The sequence below is a fragment of the Dermacentor albipictus genome, chromosome 1 (assembly GCF_038994185.2).
Source record: "Dermacentor albipictus isolate Rhodes 1998 colony chromosome 1, USDA_Dalb.pri_finalv2, whole genome shotgun sequence".
Lineage (NCBI taxonomy): Eukaryota > Metazoa > Arthropoda > Arachnida > Ixodida > Ixodidae > Dermacentor > Dermacentor albipictus.
Genome location: NC_091821.1, coordinates 483,607,369 through 483,620,582, shown reverse-complemented (window position 1 = coordinate 483,620,582; position 13,214 = coordinate 483,607,369). Strand labels below are relative to the sequence as shown.

The window sequence follows — 13,214 nt, the reverse complement described above, 5'->3', positions numbered from 1 at the left end:
TCGCTGGGCTTTGCAGCTTCAGGAATTTTTGTTCAGTGTCCATTACAAGACTGGACGCCTCCACAAGGACGCTGACTGCCTCTCGCGTCACGCCGTGGATCCCCCTGACCTGTTGCGCATTATCCGGTGACCTGTGACTGGCTTTGACTGACACGACCGACATTCAAAATGAAGAACAACGCGACGCATCCTTACAGTCCATCATCGCCGGAGTGCAATCTGGCAGCACCGACGGCACCTGCGGCATGTTCGTGCTGCACGACGGCACCCTCTACCGCTGCAATATTGTCACTGATCTCGGGGCCGTGCGGATGTTGGGAGAGATGGAGTCAGGAGACGCAGGCGAGCACAGCAAACAAATTTTAATTTGCCCCAACTCGATATGGAAAAGTCAAAACTCCAAGACGAAAAGTCAAAACTCAATTGACAAAAAATACAACTCCACACTTGCATAGCCAAAACAATGTCCTTATCCTCGCCTACGTGCGTCCTTAGCGCGTTTCGCGCGAAAGTCCGGCAACCCTGGCCTATGGCTGCACGCTTACGAAAAGGAATGCTCTTACAAAGTTCTCTTGCCGCACAAAACTCCAAGTCCGATGTGCGTCAGCTCTTGGTCTCAGTCGGGGCTACTGCCTACTCCGCAAGCTTTGTTGCCTTGGCATCGACCGGCCAGCTCCTCCGCCTCGGATGACGCTGCCCCGAACTACGTCGATGACGTTGCACTCCAGCCTCCCTAGTTAGGCCTAACGCCAGGCTCCGCCGCTACTTCTCCGAGTGCCGACGAGACGCCCCGGGGACTACCGTCCGTGCTGGCCTGCCTCCGAAGGGGGACCCAATTCTTGGAGTGCCCGGCACCGCCGTGAAAGGCTGCAGCAGGTCCAAGGAGCCTCGCTAGAACGTCGCCGAGGTCAACGGCCATACCCTGGATCGCCAGCGTCATGGATTTGGACGAACCTCCATGGTTCCCGTCGCCAGTACGATGTTGACGCTCAAACTTTCTCGGCCCAGAGCCACGTCGATAATCCCAGCTCAGCGCCGCTTCTCTCCCGATCACAGCTCGGGTCACGTGCCTCTAGGGCTCGTGCCGTTCGGACCGATCGGCACACATCGTCCTCTCCTTTTCTTTTTGTGCTCCATGCCTCTTACATATGACAAATATCAACCCTGACGGCCCCGAGTTGCTCCTTGTCCTTCCTCGTCATCTGTGATACGTCGTTCTCGAACAACTTCACGATGCACCGACGGCGGGACACCTTGGAGTTTTGCGTACATACGACCTCGTACGACGCCGGTTCTTCTGAACGGGTCTCTACCACTCTGTGTGTCGTTATGTCGCAACTTGTGAATCGTGTCAGCGCCAGAAGAAACCTCCGCTGCCACCTGTCGGCTGACTCCATCCAATTGCAGTTCTCTCTGAACCATTCTTTCGCGTAGGCCTTGCCCTACCTGGCCCTTTTCCGACGACGAGTAGAAGGAATAAGTGGATCGCCGTCGCTACTGATTACGCGACACGCTACGCAATAAGAAAGGCGTTGCCGACTAGTTGCGCAGGAGACGTCGCCGATTTTCTCCTTCACGACGTCATTCTCCAGCACGGTGCACCTCAACCGTTACTTACAGACAGCGGCCGCTCGTTCTTGTCTCGAGTTGTGGACGACCTCCTCCGCTCTTGTGCCACTGAGCACAAGCTGGCCACCGCCTACCACCCACAAACGAACGGTCTTACGGAATGTCTCAACAGAACACTGACAGAGATGCTGTCGATGTACGTTTGCAACGATCACCGCGACTGGGACGTCCCGCTTGCCTGGGTGACATTCCCGTATAACTCATCCCTACATGACACCGCATGATATTCGCCCTTATATCTTTTGTATGGTCGCGACCCCACATTGCCCTTTGTCACCATCTTACCTTGTGTGCTCCGGGTTGCTACTGAGTACGCTCGCGAAGTCGTCAATCGCGCTTATTAGCCTCTCAGCATCTGCAAAAAGAGCGTTACGACCGGTGCCATCGCGATGTTCAATTCGCCCCAGGTACTTGGGTGCTGCTCTGGTTACCATGTCATCGGGTCGGCCTCTCCCAGAAGTTTCTCTCTCGCTGCACAAGGCCTTATGAAGTCCTGCGTCAAGTTAACGACGTGAATTACGAGATCGCGCCGTTGCAGTTTGATCCATCCTCAAGCCCACCGCCTGTTGACGTCGTCCACGTTTCGTGCCTGAAGCCATACTTCGCTCGCAGTTCTTCGTCTACCATGCGCGAGACGGCGCTTCACCACCCGGAGGTCCTGCTACGGAAGGATGAACGAAGAGACGAAGAAGAAGATCGCGAGACTCTGGTTGCTGCTGGTTGTTCGTGGTCTGCCATCTTAACCACTCAGACTCACTTTGTATATATATTGTAAGTATAATCTATACTCTTAACATTCCCGTAACAATATATTGAGCCTTTACCTTTGGGTTTCTTTCTGGAGTCGAAGAGGCCGGGAAGCGATATTACGAAGAGATTATAGCTAGAGACGTGTTGAGGAGATGCCACATTCTCACCTTACCCACTGATAGTTTTGCTGGAGAAATCCACAATGACGTTCTACGTTCTCGTCGGCGTTTATCCCATCACTGACGTTAATTAAAGTACAGCGGAAACGCGGGGGTGACTACTGACATCGTAGCGCTGGTGAAAGAGGTACGCGTGCGCTCTCAACGTCGTCAGGTCGGCTTGAACAACCGAACAAAGTACCCTGTTTGAATGTTTCCTATTCATGGTAAATTCGAGCAGAGGCTGTTGCTCAATAAAACCTAGAAGTCTAAAGTGACCGCTGCGATATGCTGCACTTCCTCCAAAAGTGAGAAAACGTGACGACCGCCACCGCGTTACTGCGTGCTTTATTATTCACAAAAGGTTCGCGCATAATGAACCGCGTAAAGCTTCTCAATGGCGCACAAGATATTTCTCTCACCATGCGGAGCCGCTTCACAAGTTTGAAGCTGGCGGCATCGACTATGCTTCGCTTTCGGTTTCTGCAGTTTCTCTCGAAGCGTGCTGTATACCAGATGACCTTGCTAGTTTTCATTAGCGAATGTACCTCTATGTCTAGACGTCAAGTCGTCCAGTGACACCTAGTTCCGCCCCTCCATTTTTTTTTTTATCTTTCGATTAACCTTCATTTGCTCTCAACCAGCATCTCAGCTAAGACCTCGACGAACAGAAAGAGAAAGGCGTAAAAGAAAGGGCCAGAAAATAAGGGAACGGCGAGGAGCCAGGGACCACAGAGGGAGGAGGCCAGTGAAAGGACCCGCGGGTGATCCCGAAAGTCGGCGCGTCCGGCCAAAGTCTCCGGGGCGGCTGCGCTGATTGCCTCGCCTCGCTGCTGCCGCTCGAGCAGCGGCGACGGCACCGGCTCGGCGGGACCACTTAACGGGGCGCCGCCGGACGCGCTGTTTGATCAGCCTCCAGAACATCCTCCCTCCTCCAACCCGCACTGCAGCGAAACGGTGCCTGCCGGCCGCGGAACAAAAGGCAGGCGACAGCCGCGGCGGCTTTCCCCTCCCCCCCCACACCCTCCCTCTCCCCGGAGGTTCCTTTGTTGTGTGTCCCGTTGGGGCGGCTCTGTCGCAGAGCCGCTCTGCGGCAGCTTTTTGTGACTCCCGCACAAAAGCGGGCCGGGCCGCCTGTGCTGCTTTCCGGTTCGCCCTCGGTCCCCACCGCACTCGGAAAAGCGCTGGCGCAACGGCGTCCACGCTCGAAGCGCGTCGGGGTTTCGATCCGGTCTCGACGATGCCTGCGCGCACGCTCGTCTGGGCGTGAGAAAGAATTCTCCACACGCTCGGCTTGGTGACTGCGAGGCGCCGCGGTTTGTTCCTCGCGAGCGCGGGAGATGAATTTTCGCGCGGGCCGTTCTTTATACGCCCGAACGGCGAGACGTTCGAGGCACGGAATACCAGTTTCCCGAAGAGAAATTCAGTGAAATGCGTGCGCAGAATATGTAGGCGAACTTGGCTTTTTGTACAGTTGCACCTGCGCTAGGGGCATCCGAGACAGCTGAAATCCGACGTATAATTCCACACCATACCGCGTACGCCGATTTTATTGTTCATACGTTGCCATAGGAACACCGCGACGTCAGGGAAAGGGTTCAACTCTGGACCTGCTGCTTGGCTGCGGTTGAAGCAATCCTGCAATGACCTTTGGAAGCTGCCGATTTTTCCTAGGTCTGTTTCCGGCACATTGCAAACGTTACCACGTGCCTTTTAACAGGCGCAGCAGCGGTTTTTCTCGAGATCTTCTGCAGACTTCAGCTTCACGAAAAATACATCATCGCCTGGCATGAGTTAACATAGGGCTGCACAGACATATTACACGCAACATATTACATGTTACATTATTAGATATATTACAACACAACAGCGTTACATATATTGCACGGAACAAACCTTACCTAAATATCCCTACTGCAGCCAATATCGTCTTCATGCAGGCACATCGTTCCTTTAAAAACCTAATTCATTCATTTGGCTCTTGCTCTCTTTTGGAAGGAATAGTTTTCTTCGGTTCTTCAGCCCACTTCCGTACTCGAACTGGCGCGTTCGTCACTAAATGCCCGCTATACCGGGTGATCATTTTTAAGCTTTATAGAATTTTGAAAAATCACCTGTGGCCGATAGCGTAATTCCATTTCTTGAGCAGCAATATTCAAAGAAGTGGACATTATAAGCACGAAAATCAAAACACATATTCAATTAATAAACGCATGTACACCAAATAACTTCTTAATTATTTTCCTTACGCAACACATTGCAATTAACGAATTGTAACCGGTAAGTTTGTAAGTCGTATCCACATTAGAGGAACAGGAAGAGGAAGCTTTAGCTCGGGCCCAACTCCAACGCGGCCTATTCAAACACATCCAAAACGCAAAAACGCTTTTCGGAGATAGCCCCTGGACCGATTTCAATAAAATTTGCTCCATTTGAGAGAAAAAGATAAATTCTAGTGAACGCTGCAAGCAGAATTTCGATTTAGGGTCTGAAGTTTCTTTTAAAAATTTCAAAAATTCGAAGGTTTGAAGAAAATCTTACGTAAATTTGTTACGTTGTGCACAAGGGTTCTGCAAAAGTGTTACTTCCAAGTTACTAAATTTCTTCAGAATCATCTGTAACGTAACAATTTTGCCCGCTTTAGATCTACTATCAGATGCAATTCACAGAATTGTGATGCCGTTCTTTATTGCTGAGTTACAGAGTTTTAAACTTCATAGTCTCGTTTTTTTTTTAATTTTCGATTTTTGCCAATTTAAAAATACAGTAACGGCCTACATGAAAAATTAGAAACCAACAGTCGCTAAATTTAAGTTTCTCTTTTAAATTCAACGAACCTCGCCAAATTTGGTGCACTGGTTGCCGAGAAAAACGAATTCTCATTTTACATGTATTTATATAGGAGCACCCGACCTAAGGAAGAGAGAAAACAAGGATTGGAAAGGCAGGGAGGGCAACCAGAAGAGCATTCGGTTTGCTACCCTACACTGGTGGTGGGGGAAAGGGGAATAGAAAGAGGAAGAAAGGGAGAGAGTAAGCACTGAGTGCGTGTGGGAGGTACACTATACACAGGGACACTGTAAACGGTCTCTTAAGCCGGTGCACTTCAAGTACTGCGCTAGTGCACGAATCGCTTTTCGAGCCCCTGACGGGTGTGGCCACGGTCCGAGTATCTTTCATTCGCTGAACGGTCTTGAGTCCAGTCGGTGTAAAATCGCCCGGAGAGAGAGGTCTTGTACATTGTAGCGAGGGCAGGTACACAATAGGTGCTCGATGGTTTCCTCGCACCCACAGGAGTCGCACATCGGGCTCTCGGCCATTCCCATACGGTAGGAGTACGCGTTCGTGAACGCCACTCTCAGCCACAAGCGGCACAGCAAGGTTGTTTCGCCGCGGGAAAGGCTAGATGGTAGTTGTAGCCCTAGCGTGGGGTCCAGTTTGCGTAATCTGCAATTAAAGGCACTTGAAATCCAGAGATCTTGTGACTTCTTGCGTGCAAGTAGGCGAAGTTCCCTGGCCGCGTCCGACCTCGCCAAAGGTGTTCGTTCCTCTTAAAGAAAGCAGCTAGCAATCGGAAAGAGGCTATTAACGCCAAAAGAGAATGAATTCATGCCGGAAAAAATGGCCCACTCTGAGAGAAAGATTTAGCGGAACTTAAGCTCTTCGTTTGCTCTTTTCTATCAGTTACTAAGTTCAGACTAACTTCTAAGTAGCATAAGATATTCATAATCGATGTGGATGTTTAGTTAATAAAGGTGCAACAATAGTGTCAGCTGTTCCGTGCGGTGGAAATCAGGGTCTTAATTCACCAAAAATTTATTACGCAAAAAAATCTGCTCGTAAGATGTTCCAAAAGGACTTCTTCTTGGGCAACTTGGTGCTTAGATTTCCTAGGTATACTTTGTGGCGCAAAATACATTTCTTGAAAAGGGACAGAAGAAAGGGAGACAGTGAAGCGCCAAACTACCAACTGTTTAATGACAGCCTGAACAAACGTATAGAAGAAATTACAACTTCCGCTCATGCGCAGGGAGCCAAGGTGTGACAGAACAACGTGGTCATGATAACATACTTTGGATGAAGCACATTTCTGCGGAATATAATACGATAGATGTATCGCTGACACAATCAGACCCTTTCTTTTTAATATAAAACGCTTCCAACAACTCCCTTGCAGTTTGGTCCCCACTTCTGCCAAGAATCAATACTCGTTCAAAGCATTGCCTACAACGACAGGCTTTACAGTGCGCAGGAAGATGCGCGTTCTCACTCTTGCCGATGCTATTAGCGTGCTCCCTCAGTCTGTCATTAATACAACGTCCCGTTTGTCCGACGTATGACTTGCCGCAATCTAGGGGTATTTCGTAGACCACCCCTTCAACGCATTCATTAAACAGTTGGTAGTTTGGCGCTTCACTGTCTCCCTTTCTTCTGTCCCTTTTCAAGAAATGTATTTTGCGCCACAAAGTATACCTAGGAAATCTGCTCGTAAGAGTTTGTGTCACACAGCTTCGCACTTGCCCATTGGCCCATTGGTTGAAGACGTAAGTGGTCTTCATATCCGCACCCCAGCTATTCCAGTACACTATACTCCACCGACGGTTGAACCCCCCCCCCCGCCTCCCCGCCTTGTGACACAGAAACAGATTTTGAAGGGTACGAAGTGAGAGTGGGAAACACGCCATGGCTGCCATGTACTAGACCGTTTTTCTCTCACCGGTAGCGAATTATGCAAGACCCAAAATAACGTCCGTGACATCTATTCTGCCGCCTATTCTACTTCTGAGTCGAATTGCTCAGTTTCTGTCTCGTGCTGTCGCCATAGATATCATTGTTCGCCTGTCGCCGGTGTCCGTACACAGTAAACATAATATATTTCGCAGATCGAAAAATTACGTCTTAATTAGTTCCAGACGCTTCCAGAATGTACTGCTGCAGGTGTAGGTACTACAGATAGTAGGCTTTCCATCGCTTCAAGAAGACGGCAATGCTTGAAGATCGGTTGTCGGTCCCTTTAAGATTCGACCACCTTGCGGCGAATAGCACGTAACAGGTGCCTCTCACTTGAATACGCGTATCTTTAGCAACGCGATGCTTTTGTGGCAGGAAAGCTCTGCGGGCAAATAAGATATGTAAACTGTATGAGAAGCCCTGAATTCGTCGGACACGCATGGCCTCTTTTGCCTGCCCGTCATCCCATTCGCGAAACAGCGTAGGAAGCCTAGTGAGGCACGTCCGCGCACATCGGAATGTCAGAGGCGCCTGACCGCTCCATACGTCGCATCGCCTTTCGCAATCCTCACTGGCGCGTAGAGCCTGCGCACCCCACGAAAGCTCCGCTTCACATGAAACCACCCTTTCCCTTTTTTTTCTATCCGGGCGGACAATCGCGCGTCTTCATCTCGAATCCGCAGGAGCGGCGAGCACTTTCTCAGCCACACACGAACACGCACGCACAGACGGCGCTGCTCAGTGACAAAGGCAGCAGCGCAACGCGAGGCCGCCGCCTCCTCGGTGACTGCGTTCCCTGGCCGGATCGCGTCGCTTGGTCCACCACCATCCGACCGAGAACAGAATGTCGGGCACGTCCAGCGCCTCGAGTACACGCGAGCGAGCGGCAGAGCCCCCGCAAGCCTTCCCCCCTCCCCCACAGGCGCTGTCTCTCGCTTTCTGTCCAGCGATCCCGCGGAAGGGAATGAACTACGGGGACGCAGGGAAGGATGCCGAGACACATAGAGAGAGAAGGAATGGGGAGCGAGAAAGGCGCGATCGCGTCTCTGGAATCCCAAAATCCCCGGCCTCGCTGCCGCTGGCGAACTCCCAGGGGCGGCCGGGCAAGCCGAAAGGCTTTGCCGCGCGCTTCGCGACACAGCGCCGGTCTGGCCTAGCTTCGGCGCGCTGAGGGACAGGAAAAAAATGCAATAGAAAGAAAAGGGCGGAACGCCGGAGCTCAGTCCCACGCCGCTCGCTCTTTCGCTCGCGAGAGCTTTCGCCGGCTCCGCGCTCGGCGCTTCGCGAGCCCGCGCGACTAGCTAGCAGCCCGTGCGGGATTGGAGAGGAATTTGCGAGCCGGGGGAAAAAGGAGATGGATGTCCGTGCGCCGCCTCGCAACCGGGACAGCGGCGGTGACGAAGGGCGCGTACAGAGAAGGAGGGGGACGCAGGCAAACTCCGCGAACGACGACGCCGTTTCGCCGCCTCCGGAGGTTTCTCTTGAACTAGGCCTGCCACTCCTCTGTTTTGCGCGCTATGTACGGTTCTGTCAGCTTATGACGTTTCAAGCAGTAGAGCTCCGCCGTGCAGTGTTCAGACTTGAGAGGATAGCGGTGAAGCTTTCGTTTTTTCTTTAAGATAAAATGAAGAGAAACGTTCAGTTACGCTGTATTAGCGGATTACGCTTCCGCAATAGCAAAGCGGCTGTTCTTAACTTAATAGGGAGCCTTAGTAATACAGAAAAAGGAGCGATAAGGAAAGACGGGCGATGATGCCGCCCTCTACTTGCTGCATAACCTAACAGTTACTTCTATCATTTTTGACGGCGCTGTGGATGTATAGTTCAATGTTTTGCAGTAAGGAAGGTCTTAACTACATTCTAAACGAACCAAAGATTAGAGCACTAGCAAGTTTAGAAAACGTTTCCAAATCGGGTGAAATGTGAGCTGTTGTAAATTTTGATGACACACTGACGTACTCACAGCCGGCTTTCGGCGCAAAATTTAAAACAAGGACATGAAATTTTGGTTTTACTTTGCTATAGTCAAACAACGCTTTCACTCCAATAAATACAAACACATTTCTGAAAGAATACTTCATCTGACTCAACTGATTAAGTATTATACTTTAGGGCCTGTTCTAACCCTCTCAGTTCCTGTTGTGTATGCTCAGAACCAGCGCTCTATGAACACTTAAAGGTGAAGAAATATATGCGTCTCTGAAGGCAACGACCCATTAAAACATTATTCCACTTACTCTGTAGAGTACGCAGAACATTTAAGTACAGCGCGCCGAAGTATCCTCCTTTACACTGTGGGCTTCAAACTTCTGTAGAGAACAATGGAAAATCTACTTCCTAGAAGCTCTCCCACGTATTCGCCCCAGTCATAGAAAGAACACAAAACTTTGACCATGACGTTACCGTAACACAATCTCCGGTTACGGCGCTGGGCCCGTGCTGAATCTCAAGTATCCGTAAGTCGTTCGGTATTTCTTGGTACTTTTCGGGTCACTCGCTTGACGCAGAAAGAGCGAGATAAGGGACGAACATAGGCAAAACGCCATGTAGAGTCACACTCACGAGTCACGCTATAACACAATTAAGAAACAAAGATAATCACTACATTACGCCCGCTCTTTACCCTTCATTGTAGAAAACTAAGAGAAAGAGGGTCTTGCTCCTGCAACTCGTTCACCTTCTAAATGCATCGTTTCTATCAACCAGCTTTGATTACCGCACGGATGAATCATAATATATATTTTCCTTTTCTTCTATTTCCTCTGTCACTTACATTTGTTACTTCTCTACTCGCCCCTTCATGACTTTTAATCTTCATCTAACTTTTGCATGCCCTTCGCTAGTCAGTCACACTGTTTACGCCAACTATGGCGTAAACAATGTGACAATGACATTCGCATAACTCGCACTCGTTCAATCTTTCTCGCATGTTCAACCTTACCTATGACACTTCACATACTCTCGTTTTCTTGTGCCTGGTTCTTGCTGGAACTTTCTACTTTCTTTCCGTTGCTCAATGTTTTGCTTAGGAGCAATTCATTCTCATATAGCTTGAATCTCTAGCGACGAGAGGACGCCGCATGTCATCTGCGACGCGGATGCCACATCTTGCCAACGCTTCCACGCCTTCTACAATGCACAGGACGTGGTAAAGCAAGATGCGTGCTCTTGCATCATCTTTCTCAAAGGCGTCAGGAGTTCTGTGGGCTTAATATTTTACGAGACAGGCTCCTGCCGTCTCAAAAACGATTTTTCATTTCTCATCCGGACTACATGAATAAATCACCGTTAATAAGCGTTGCGTTCTCCATTGCGTTCAACCTCAGAATCATTTATTTCCCTTGCATTTGGCTTTTCACTCTGAATTTCGTATAGGTTTCCTACAGTCGACAGCCGTTAATTTGACTATTGCGAGACGCCAAGTTCGGTTGTATTATCCTGTTGTGTTATCCTGTTGTAGTTCTGGTGTATTATCCTTATCCTGCACGCATGAGAGGGTGCCAGTAGAGGTCGAATTAACCGAAGAAGCATGCTTTCCGGTTGAAAGTAAACGAGCTTTTCTTTTTCCATAGAAATCCATGGTTACGCGCCGGGACTTTCCAGTGCTTTTGAAATAAATGAAAAATACCCAACAAGATTGAATTAACCAGAGTCGACGGTAATGGAACCCCTCTTTATTTATTTCCCAATTGCCTTTAAGCCCGCTATGCCTACTCATCGTGAGGTCTCACCCTCCCTTGTATTTTGTTCTTATTTTCTGTTTTGGGGTAAAAACTGCCATGATCAAGTGGTCATAAAGGTAGTGGGTTGTGCTCAGCTGTGGGGAGGAGATCGTAGCTGGTGGGCCACCTGGATAAGACGATAGAAGCCGCAGCAGCCCTAAACATTAATAGTATGCCTCATACCGCTGTATTGAGTGTACTCCATTTGAAAACATGATGGGAATTGTATACAGAAGCATGCACGCACTCACATGACTTACGGGACTCTTGGAGGTATTATTTATATGGCATATTCGTTTGTTGCTTTCGCACGTGCTTTCATGCGGGACGACATTCATCGGAAGGCGAAACGCGAACAGGCAACGCCGATGCTGCCCCTTCAATGCTTCGGCAGTCGTGCAGTCCTGCCAAGTCACTCAAGAGATACCCCCTAGTCGGCGACGGTTCTCTGCGAATAGCGTGGCTGCCTACAGACATAGTTCCTCAGCAAGCACGCACCGGGCAGCCCTGTTCCGTCACCGCTCCGCGACCCCGTCGCTACAGCGTCGTGCGAGGGACCGAACGCACCCCCCCTCATCCCCTCCACCCCCTCTTCTGTCGCGAAGAGCCGCTATAGCTGCAGCAGCCCGAAGAACAGCCCGACGAAAAGCGACGGGACAAGCGGCAGGAAGGAAGCCGCCGGAGGAGACGGCGCTCATTAGATGGACTTATCGCGCGCACGGCCGCCGGTCGTCGACGGGAACGCTGGGCGTTCGCGACCCTCCGTGCCGATCGGGTGGTCATTGCCCAAGAGAGAGAGAAATCTGAAAGGGCAGACCCTCTCCACGCGCTCCGCTCCCCGAGGCGCACGCAGGCTCCTGTTCGGCGTCCCGAGCCACGAGTGCGGCGGTTCGCTTTCCGCGGGCTGTTTTCTTCCGGAACACGGGCCGAGGTGCGGGACCCGGTAATGAGGGTCCTAAATCGATTCCCGGCTGCCACCTCAGCCTGCCTCTCTCTGGTTCGTCCCCGAAGGGCAGCCGAGCGCGAGTCGCGCGCCTGAAGAAAAGCAGCCGCTCCGGTGGCAGCGCTCGATATATCGGTGCCGGCGGGGGTTCCGTGGCCCGATAAGGGATCGCCACCGGTGCCGGCTCGGCGCGCTGCTGCCGCTGTCGTACGCTCCGGCGGCGGGGGCCACTGTAACTCGGCGCCAGCACTGGCAACGCGAAGCTCAGTCCGGTGGCCGGAAGCCCCGTGGGCACACTTTACCTCGCCGGAATGACCGGCAGCGTCCAACGTATTGAATGGTCGGATCAACAGCTCTGGATGTTACAGTGTATGTTTGCAACGCTTCCGGACGTTTAAAAGAAATGATTGTGCTATTTTTGTGGCTTCCGAACACGTCACTCCTTTCTCTAAAGGCTTTAAGAAACACATAAGAGGAACAAATAAGATCTGCTGCTAGTTCGGCTTCAGTGTTGTCACAAGCAGCTCCCTCCTCTGCTCGTACAGCAAAAGTAAAGTAGGTGCAATGCTTCAGTATAGCAGCGCCTTGCATTTTGAATTCGCAGGCTGTGGTTGCAGTGCTGCTGTAAATATGTTTGCCAGAACCACCTGTCGCACACCACTGCGAGGGGCACGAGAATCACTGGACACTACGGCAGTCTGATAAGATTTCTCTGAGAACGTGTAGGATACGCTTTCTTCAAACGCAACGTTATTTTCCCTTCTTGCAGATGTGATGAAACTATAGGGCACATTCTGTGCAACTGCATCTCCTCCCACTCTCACCAGTAAGCCCTGCGTGCTACTTTCAGCCATTTAAACGACAAGGTACGAATGCCCTTCTTAAAGGAAATTGAGCTGTTCTGTAATATGAGGGAACATTCGCTGTACATACTGACTGTCCTCCTCTCCCTCTTATGTTTCTTTCCCCCTTACCTACGGTAGACCAACCAAGCACCATCATGGTTAACCTCTCTGCCTTTCATTATCTCAATATATTTTCCACAAGCCAGATGGAGAAATATTGGGCCGTCGAAAGTTCCACACAGTCACGATTGCTGGCTGTCGGCTTACGATAAAATTTGAGTGCATCATACTCAAGTTCCTGCAGCAACTATACCGTAAAGACCTTGAGTAATTGATGTGCTCACGTAACGAAGATTGAAGAGGTTGTCCGGTTGATCAAGGGCCAGCATCTTTGTTTGACAGCATCTTTGTTTGACCGACGGAGCGGCTGGTGACA

The 13,214-nt window shown here is 50.6% G+C and overlaps 1 long non-coding RNA gene across 1 annotated transcript in view; it reads left to right on the top strand.

The window, feature by feature from the left end:
- The first annotated feature begins 2,320 nt into the window (after positions 1 to 2,320).
- The window catches only part of LOC135901648 (uncharacterized), a 42,913-nt gene continuing 32,019 nt past the window's right edge, over positions 2,321 to 13,214 (top strand). Inside the window, exon 1 of the long non-coding RNA XR_010564206.1 lies at positions 2,321 to 2,400. This is a non-coding gene — a long non-coding RNA (uncharacterized lncRNA). The remainder of the gene's footprint in view (positions 2,401 to 13,214) is intronic.